Source organism: Juglans microcarpa x Juglans regia, chromosome 8S (genome assembly GCF_004785595.1).
Source record: "Juglans microcarpa x Juglans regia isolate MS1-56 chromosome 8S, Jm3101_v1.0, whole genome shotgun sequence".
Taxonomy (NCBI): Eukaryota; Viridiplantae; Streptophyta; class Magnoliopsida; order Fagales; family Juglandaceae; genus Juglans; species Juglans microcarpa x Juglans regia.
Window position 1 is genome coordinate 4,481,806 of NC_054609.1, and position 7,976 is coordinate 4,489,781.

Genomic DNA, 7,976 nt, shown 5'->3' on the forward strand with positions numbered 1-7,976 from the left:
ATGTACTCTGTGCACCGAACTCTTCCCATGAGTTTCTCATCATAGAAAGTGTTGGCTTGGAAGAAATGCATAGAGACAGGTACTCCTCCGGAGGTTGCCACAGCTAGCTGTAGATATAGGTATTTTGAGAATATGATAAGAAGGCACCATAGCCATGCAACAAGGTGCGCAATGGATTTTGACAGTAATCAGCAAGATGACGCGAGAACCAAATATTAATTAAAGAGTAATGTTACGGAAATAGTTTTTTTTTCATGTAATAAATTATATATTTACATATTTTTTTAAAAGTGATTGTGTAATATTTACGCACTTCAAAACTACAAATATCATTTCTCCTAATAGCTAGGTCTCTATTTAAAGCTTTACCTTGGTATCGCGCCTTAACTTGCTATTTTCTACATGCCTAGTACTACATGAGATGTCTACCCAACTCAACCAACCAGCTGTTTCCTCGCTTCAAAAGTCCAGAACGAATCGGGTTTTAGACTTCCTATTTAAGCGAGGAGATACCGCCAGTGAGGTACGAACTACGAAGTGCACTTTTAGTGGTGATGGCACTGATTGCTGCCGCTACCTTCCAAGCTGGACTCAACCCTCCCGGTGGGGTTTGGCAAGACACCAAGAAAGACCATGGGGTAAATCATAAAGCGGGCACCGCAATTTTGGGTTCTTACCCCCAAAAATGCAGTCTTTTCTATTTCTTTAATACGCTAGCATTTGCTACGCCCATCTACGCCATTCTGTATCTTGTATTCCGATTGCCTTTTTTCGTAGAGGTATATATTAGCATGCTCTCATTTTCCGTTTCAGACGCTATTTCAGCTCTCCCCTTAAACCTTCGCAGTGCTGCTTGTTTAAACGAATCACTTGTCGCCGTTGCATATTTGCTTCCATTTGTAATCATGTTCATTAGGGGGTACCGTACGTTTAAAGAAAACGTGGCCAATAGAGCGCGTACTGTTGTACTTCAAGACCAATCTATAGAGCTGTGCATGCGACAAGAACACGACCGGATCGGTTAGTAATAGTCTGCCCTAGTTCAGGACATCACAGTAGTGGACCAATGCATTGTGGGCTTGGGTTTAAGCAATAAAGGTTTAGTCGTCGGCCTCAGTCCCCTAGTTGTGTGTGGGCCTCAGTCCCATTTCATTTATTTGAATGTTATTCTCAAGTCAGGCCGAGGCTCCTTTACTATTTAATAGAGTTGTTTGAACTGTATCATTTCTTTGTCTGGTTAAGTTGACCTGTAGCCCATTAGTTAGTAGAAGCCCAGAGGGGGGTCAGTATTTGTATTGTGTGGAGTATGCACTTGTAAGAGCATCCACAATAGCTCATGTAAAATATATTTTTCTGTAAAATATAAAGAAAGTTTATCAAAAGACTATTCAAATAGATTTTGTAGTTTTATCTTTATTTTACATTTTACTACAATAATCTTTTAGATGTAGAGATAACTGCTCATAGCTCTAAAATATTTTTAATTATTTTCTCACTCTTTTGCAAATTTATTGGTAGTTAGAATAAATATTTTAAATAAATAAAAAATATTAAAAAAAGAATATTTAAATGATATAAAAAAAATAGATAAGTTTATGTATGACTTTTTATAAGAATCAGTATGTGAAATAGAAAAAATAAGTTTTAATAATATATTTTAAATGATATGATAGAATAGAAAAATAAATTTTAATGATTTTTAAAATAAATAAAAATAAATATGACGACTATATGAGAATAATAAATAACAAAATTCTTACATTAAATTAGTCATGTTTCGATGTAGGGTGCCAAATTGTCAGACATCACATCGTCTTGTACAATACATAATTAATAGGGTTGTTAGTTTGTGCTTTGAATTGATCGAAGACCTCGCGTCTAGTAAATTTAAAAATGAACCAACCAAAAGTTCAGAAAAAAACTACTCTGCCGTCTCATTTGAATCGTCTCATTTGATCACTTGTTAATTTTTTTTTTATTCTATTTAATAATTATAATTTTAAATTATTGATATATTTTTTTATTTTTTTAAAATATTTAAATATATTAAAAAATATTAAAAAAAATGATAAAAATAAAAAACTTCAAAAATAAAGAAGCGATAACTTTGAGCTGGCTGGGCGGCATTTGAGCTGGCTGGACGGCATAGCGTGACCCAAAAATCAATTAAAAACCTAGGAGTACTTTTCATATATTATATATATATATATATATATATATATATATATATATATATATATTTATATGAGTGGTTCTACAGCTCCAGCTCTCAATTCCCGCTTGGAGCCACCGTTAGTGTAAAATGTTATGTTTTTTTATTTTATTTTTTATATATATATATTTTTAACATTATAAAATATTTTTTTAAAAAATAAAAAAATTATAATATTATTAAAAAACACTAACTTAATTATTAAATAAAAAAAATATTAAAAAAATTAAAAAAAAAAATGTAGCGAGACCGGGAGCGGTGAGAGTAGCTTTACTCTTTTAATATTTACCTTGATCTTTGAATTGGTCAAAAACCTCGCGTCTACTAAATTGAAAAATGAACCAACGAAATATTAATTAAGGACCTAGGATTTGTCACATATATATATATATATATATATATATGAAAAATGTTTTAACTATAAAAAATTTCATAAAATAAATTATTCACAAATTTATATGATTTGATGTGGTACGTTAAATTCTAAAACTATCATTAATATTATATGAAGTCATTAAATTAATTTGTGAATTTATTTTTATAAAATTTTTTTGTAACTATAACATTTCTACATACGTATGTGTATTTCTAAGTATGTAATCTTTGATACTTCGTGAGGTTCTAAGATGTAGAAATCACGCAATAAGTGTGTGACCCGTATGCACCGAACTCTTCCCATGAGTTTCTCATCATAGAAAGTGTTGGCTTGGAACTTGGAAGACATGCATAGAGACAAGTCATCCGGAGGTTGCCACAGCTAGCTGTAGATATAGGTATTTTGAAAATATGATCAGAAGGCACCATATCCTGCAAGGTGCTTAATGGATTTTGACAATGATCAGGAAGATGACGTGAGAACCAAATATTAATTAAAGAGTAATGTTACGGATGAGTGCTCAGCGTTGTGTGTGTATATATATATTGTAAAAGAATAGAATTTATTATTAAAAAAATATCTTTTTTTTTTATAAAAATTATATATTTACTTATTTTTTTAAAAGAATCGTGCAGCGTTTCGTATTTCAAGATTACAAATATCATTTCTCTTAATATATTCTAAAGACTTTAACATCCAGGATATAATAAATATTTTTGCTTGAATAATGAATAATAATATATATGTTGGGTTAAAAATTTTATTTATCATTTTCACACATTACATATTATATTTTTCTTATTTACTATTTATTTTTTTCTTATCAAATGCGTGCTATATAGATGATAGAAAGAATAATTTAATTAGTTTAAAAAAATAAAAAATATATGTGATATATTATGTGTGAAGATAATGAATAAAAACTCGTAATCAACTTTTTGCAGCCACCAATGTAACCAATTACGCCACACCAAAGGTAGGTACTAGGCTAGGTCTCTATTTAAAGCTTTACCTTGGTATCGCGCCTTAGCTTGCTATTTGCTACATGCCTAGTATAGAGATGTCTACCCAACCCAACCAACCAGCTGTTTCCTCGCCTGAAATGGATGCCCCGCCCATCGTGCCGCCTATCCAGCCTGATTCAATGTCCGGACCGAATTTGGTTTCGAACTTTAGATTTAAGTCAGGACGAGAGAACGCCAGTGAGGTACGAAGTGCACTTTTAGTGGTGATGGCCCTGATTGGTGCCGCTACCTTCCAAGTTGGACTACACCCTCCCGGTGGGGTTTGGCAAGACACCACGAAAGACCATGAGGTAAATCATGAAGCGGGCACCGCAATTTTGGGTTCTTACCCACATAATTGCAGAGTTTTCTATTTCTTTAATACGCTAGCATTTGCTACGTCCATCTATGTCATTCTGTTTCTTTTTTTCCCATTCCCCTTTTTCCCAGAGGTATTGATTGGCTTAGTCTCATTTACCGTTGCATACGGTATTTCAACTACCTCAAACCTTCACGGTGCTGCTTGTTTAAACCGAGAACTCGTCATCCTTACAATTCTTATTCCACTTGTAGCCATGCTTTTTAGGATGTGCGTACTGCACTTCAAGACCGTTGATTTAGGGCGTCCTGGACCTGAAGACCGATTTATATAGCTGTGCATGCGACAAGAACATGACCGGATCAGTTATTTAGTCTGTCACAGTAGTGGACCAATGCGTTGTGGGCTTGGGTTTAAGCAATAAAGGTTTAGTGGTTGGCCACAGTCCCCTAGTTGTGTGTGGGCCTCCGTCCTTTAGTTGTGTGTGGGCCTATGGCCATTTCTTTTATTTGAATGTTATTCTCAAGTCAGGCCAAGGCTCCTTTACTACTTAATGGAGTTGTTTGAACTGTCTCATTTCATTGTCTGGTTATGTTGACCTCTGGCCCATTAGTTAGTAGAAGCCCAGAGGGGGGTTAGTATTTGTAGCATGGAGTACGCACTTGTAAGGTAGTAAAATTTGAATCAAAAGTTCAATTTCTTCTTCTTCTTCCTAGAGGTCCTCACCCTCGAAGTGAGATTATTCTTTCAAATCTTTCTGATCAGTACTTTTATCTGATCATTGGAAAGAAAAGAGAAGAAAAGGTAGTCAATATGTATCACTCTCTCTCAAAGAGAATAAGTTTAAAGTTTTCCTTTCTTCCTCATATTATATATACTAGCAATGATTTAACATGCAAGGCACATTTACCTAGTTAGAAAGAAAAAAATTGTGAAAATAATGTGTCCAAACATCAAACAAATTGTGACTCATTGAATGTGGCACAAAATCTTTGTAATTCAGTGTTAGTTCACAATCAACAAGAAAATTGAAAGAGTATGTAAGAGTAATCATTAGTAAACAGCTCAATGTACAGTAGCATAGAACATAATATCAATAAACATCTATGGAAATTGCTCAAATTGAAAACCAAAACTAACAAGATCATACAGCTCAAAGCTGTTCACATCACCAAATCCTGAGGAACCCTCTTTTTTCCCACCCCATTTATCACTTCTTATTATCAACTTTTTCTTTTGTTCACCATAAAGTTGTGAAAGCCACTCCAAATTATCAGATTTAGTATTTATAGAAGGTTTAAACTTCAGGTGCTTCTCTTCTGATGGCTTAACTCCCCAACAACTTAAAGAATATGTTGGCATTTTCTTGAACAAATATCCACCCTTGAACATCAGACCATCAAGAACTTTGAAAACAGTGTCAGTCTCACGATCACGTTTGAATTTAATAAGAGGCCGAAACTCCCTACAAAGTTTAAATACAATCATATATGTAAGAGAACCTCAGATTTCGAAAAGACGAATTAAAAAAGAAAAGATTATGCATATTACTCAAGTTCACTTGTGCTCATCAATCTTGGTGATAGGATGGAATTTTCCTTGAGCTTAACTCCCCCACCCTGTAAGAATTATATGCTAAATACATGATTAATAGTACACGTACCAAGTTCATTAATCCCAAAGGGAAAAAAAGACAATGTTCTTCCTGCAGTGAATAAACCACATAAACTTTCAACAATTAAAATTATAAACTCAATTTCCTTTCTCCTATAAGTAACCATTTTTTCCTTTAAAAGGCTACAAAAGCAACATGTCTTTTATCTCATTAGAACCAAAGTTTTGAATACCGTTTTAGTGACCGTTTCGGTTAAGGTATTGAAACGAAATATTTCGATACCAGTATCGTTTCGAGATAGTCTATATATAGATAAATTAATTATATATGTATAAATTATATTTCAAAATAACATCAATGCAAGTCTTAAAAAGTTAAAACACATATTTATAAAACTTAATAATACTTATAAGTTCTCAATCCAACTATTAAAAAAAATAATTACTCATCTTTATCACGAAAATGGGAGTAGGGATTTGATTCTTAGTTCTCGAGAAAATGGATTAAAAAAAAGTTAAGAAAATAGTCTTTAAATGTGAGAATTGGAGTGAAAATTATGAAAATACACTGAAAATATAAAAATACAAAATTTCAGCCGGTACATTGAAAACCAGTCGGTACACCGAAAAGTGGTCAGTATTTTGAAAACCGGCCTGTATTGACCGAAACGCACCGAAATTGCCAGTATTTGACCCGGTACGAAAGACCTATCTCCCCCATGCTAGTTACTGTTTCGTCACAGTAAATACCGGTCGAACCGGCCGATATGGCACGGTATTCAAAACTTTGGTTAGAACTTAATTTCCTTTCACTTCTTTTCCAGTCCAACGACAGTCCAAACCTCCAGGTCTCTTCATGATTTTCTTCTTTTCTCTCCCATGGAAGGTGCAAGTCAAAGAAGCCACACAAAATCACACAAACAACAGGCAACAGAAAAAACAAAACAGGCAATACAAAAAATTGAAATAGACACCAGCAAAAACTTTAACAGACAGCAACAAATTCTTTTCTCTCTCGGGTTCTTCAAGTTTTCAATCATTTTCCCTTGATTTCTTAATGAATTATAGCTATAAAACATTCAGAAATGATTGCTAATGGATGCAGCAACACCAAGTATTTGCGAGTATTGGAGTAATATCATTACTTCAAACCTAATAGATCATTTATAGTCAAGCAGGCCTTCAAAAGAGAAAAAAACAAAATCAAGTGCTATTTGAACCATAAGTAAATCCACTAAAATATATAAATCCTTTGTAGAGGCAAATAATATCACAAAACAGATTAAGAAATATAATTATCACATATAATATGTGTGGCGCCCCCAATCCCCCTTATATAAATACACAGGGATTGAGACACCAGGATGGTGACAACACGGTCACACATCCCAACGAAGTGCCAGTGTGTGTACATGCAACAGTGTACAAATAAAATAACGCAGCGGATAGTCAACTAAGTACCAGAATTTATTTACAATCAAACATCAGTAAAGATTTAAATAGCAGTTATACAGTCATCCATAAAATATATTACAATAGTTTTCAAATAAACAAACGAGTGATCCCAGATCACTCCTCGGGCGGAGCCGTCTCCTCAGGCTCGCCCTCCTCCTCCTCATCTGCATCAAAATATGCGTTACCACAAAATGGTATCGCAGGTAAGTATGACCCCAAATAACAACGTAATATAAAATGCATTAAATGCAACTAACATGCATGCACATGATGAAATATGTATTTTTCCACAAGACATCATTTTCTCCGAAAATGATAATTTTTCAACACACGCCAAAATCCCATTTTGGCCCAAAATATCCGTAAAACATTTTCCTATAAAATGATTTACCCAGAAATCCAACTCGCACTATTTTCCCAGAAAATAGTGCATTAATTCTATATGCACCATGCATTAATTCCATATGCACCATGGCCTCTCCTATGGACCATCCGCACGTCCTGGCTTCGTAGCGGTGCTCAGTTCCGCGCCCAGCGCTTACATGGCCAAGCACCCACACTACGCAACGAGCGATGCCCAGTTCCACGCCCAACGCGTACGTGGCCAGACATCCTCTAGTCCCCGCCAGCAGAAGGACCACGGAGTCGGCACGAGACCATCTCGTCCGATCCCATTGTCGCCCGGCGACAATCCAGGGGACGTTACTCAGTATATTCCGCTCCCGAGTAACCAGAGGAGCTCCACCGAGTTAATACCCCATCTCGGCTAGGGGTCGTGTTACACACGCACCCAAAATCCATTCTCACATGAAAACCCAGTTTTCATAAACACATGAACATGAATGCAATACACGAAAACCCAGTTTTCTTTACAAATATGATCATGCATGAAATAATGAAATGCACATGTACCAACACCAATCCAACGTCCATCAATAACCAGTCCCAACAAATCCAATCAAAACAACTCATCAACAACCAAACCAAATAAACCAA

General features: G+C 34.8%; 2 long non-coding RNA genes across 2 annotated transcripts; both read left to right on the forward strand.

Moving 5' to 3' along the window:
• Window positions 1-350: 350 nt before the first annotated feature.
• On the forward strand, window positions 351-3,944 carry LOC121244994. The gene is made up of 2 exons (XR_005936518.1): window positions 351-523; window positions 3,796-3,944. It is a non-coding gene; the product is annotated as an uncharacterized LOC121244994 (long non-coding RNA).
• LOC121244993 lies at window positions 1,032-1,382 on the forward strand. Its single transcript, XR_005936517.1, has 2 exons — window positions 1,032-1,141; window positions 1,186-1,382. It is a non-coding gene; the product is annotated as an uncharacterized LOC121244993 (long non-coding RNA).
• Window positions 3,945-7,976: the final 4,032 nt, after the last annotated feature.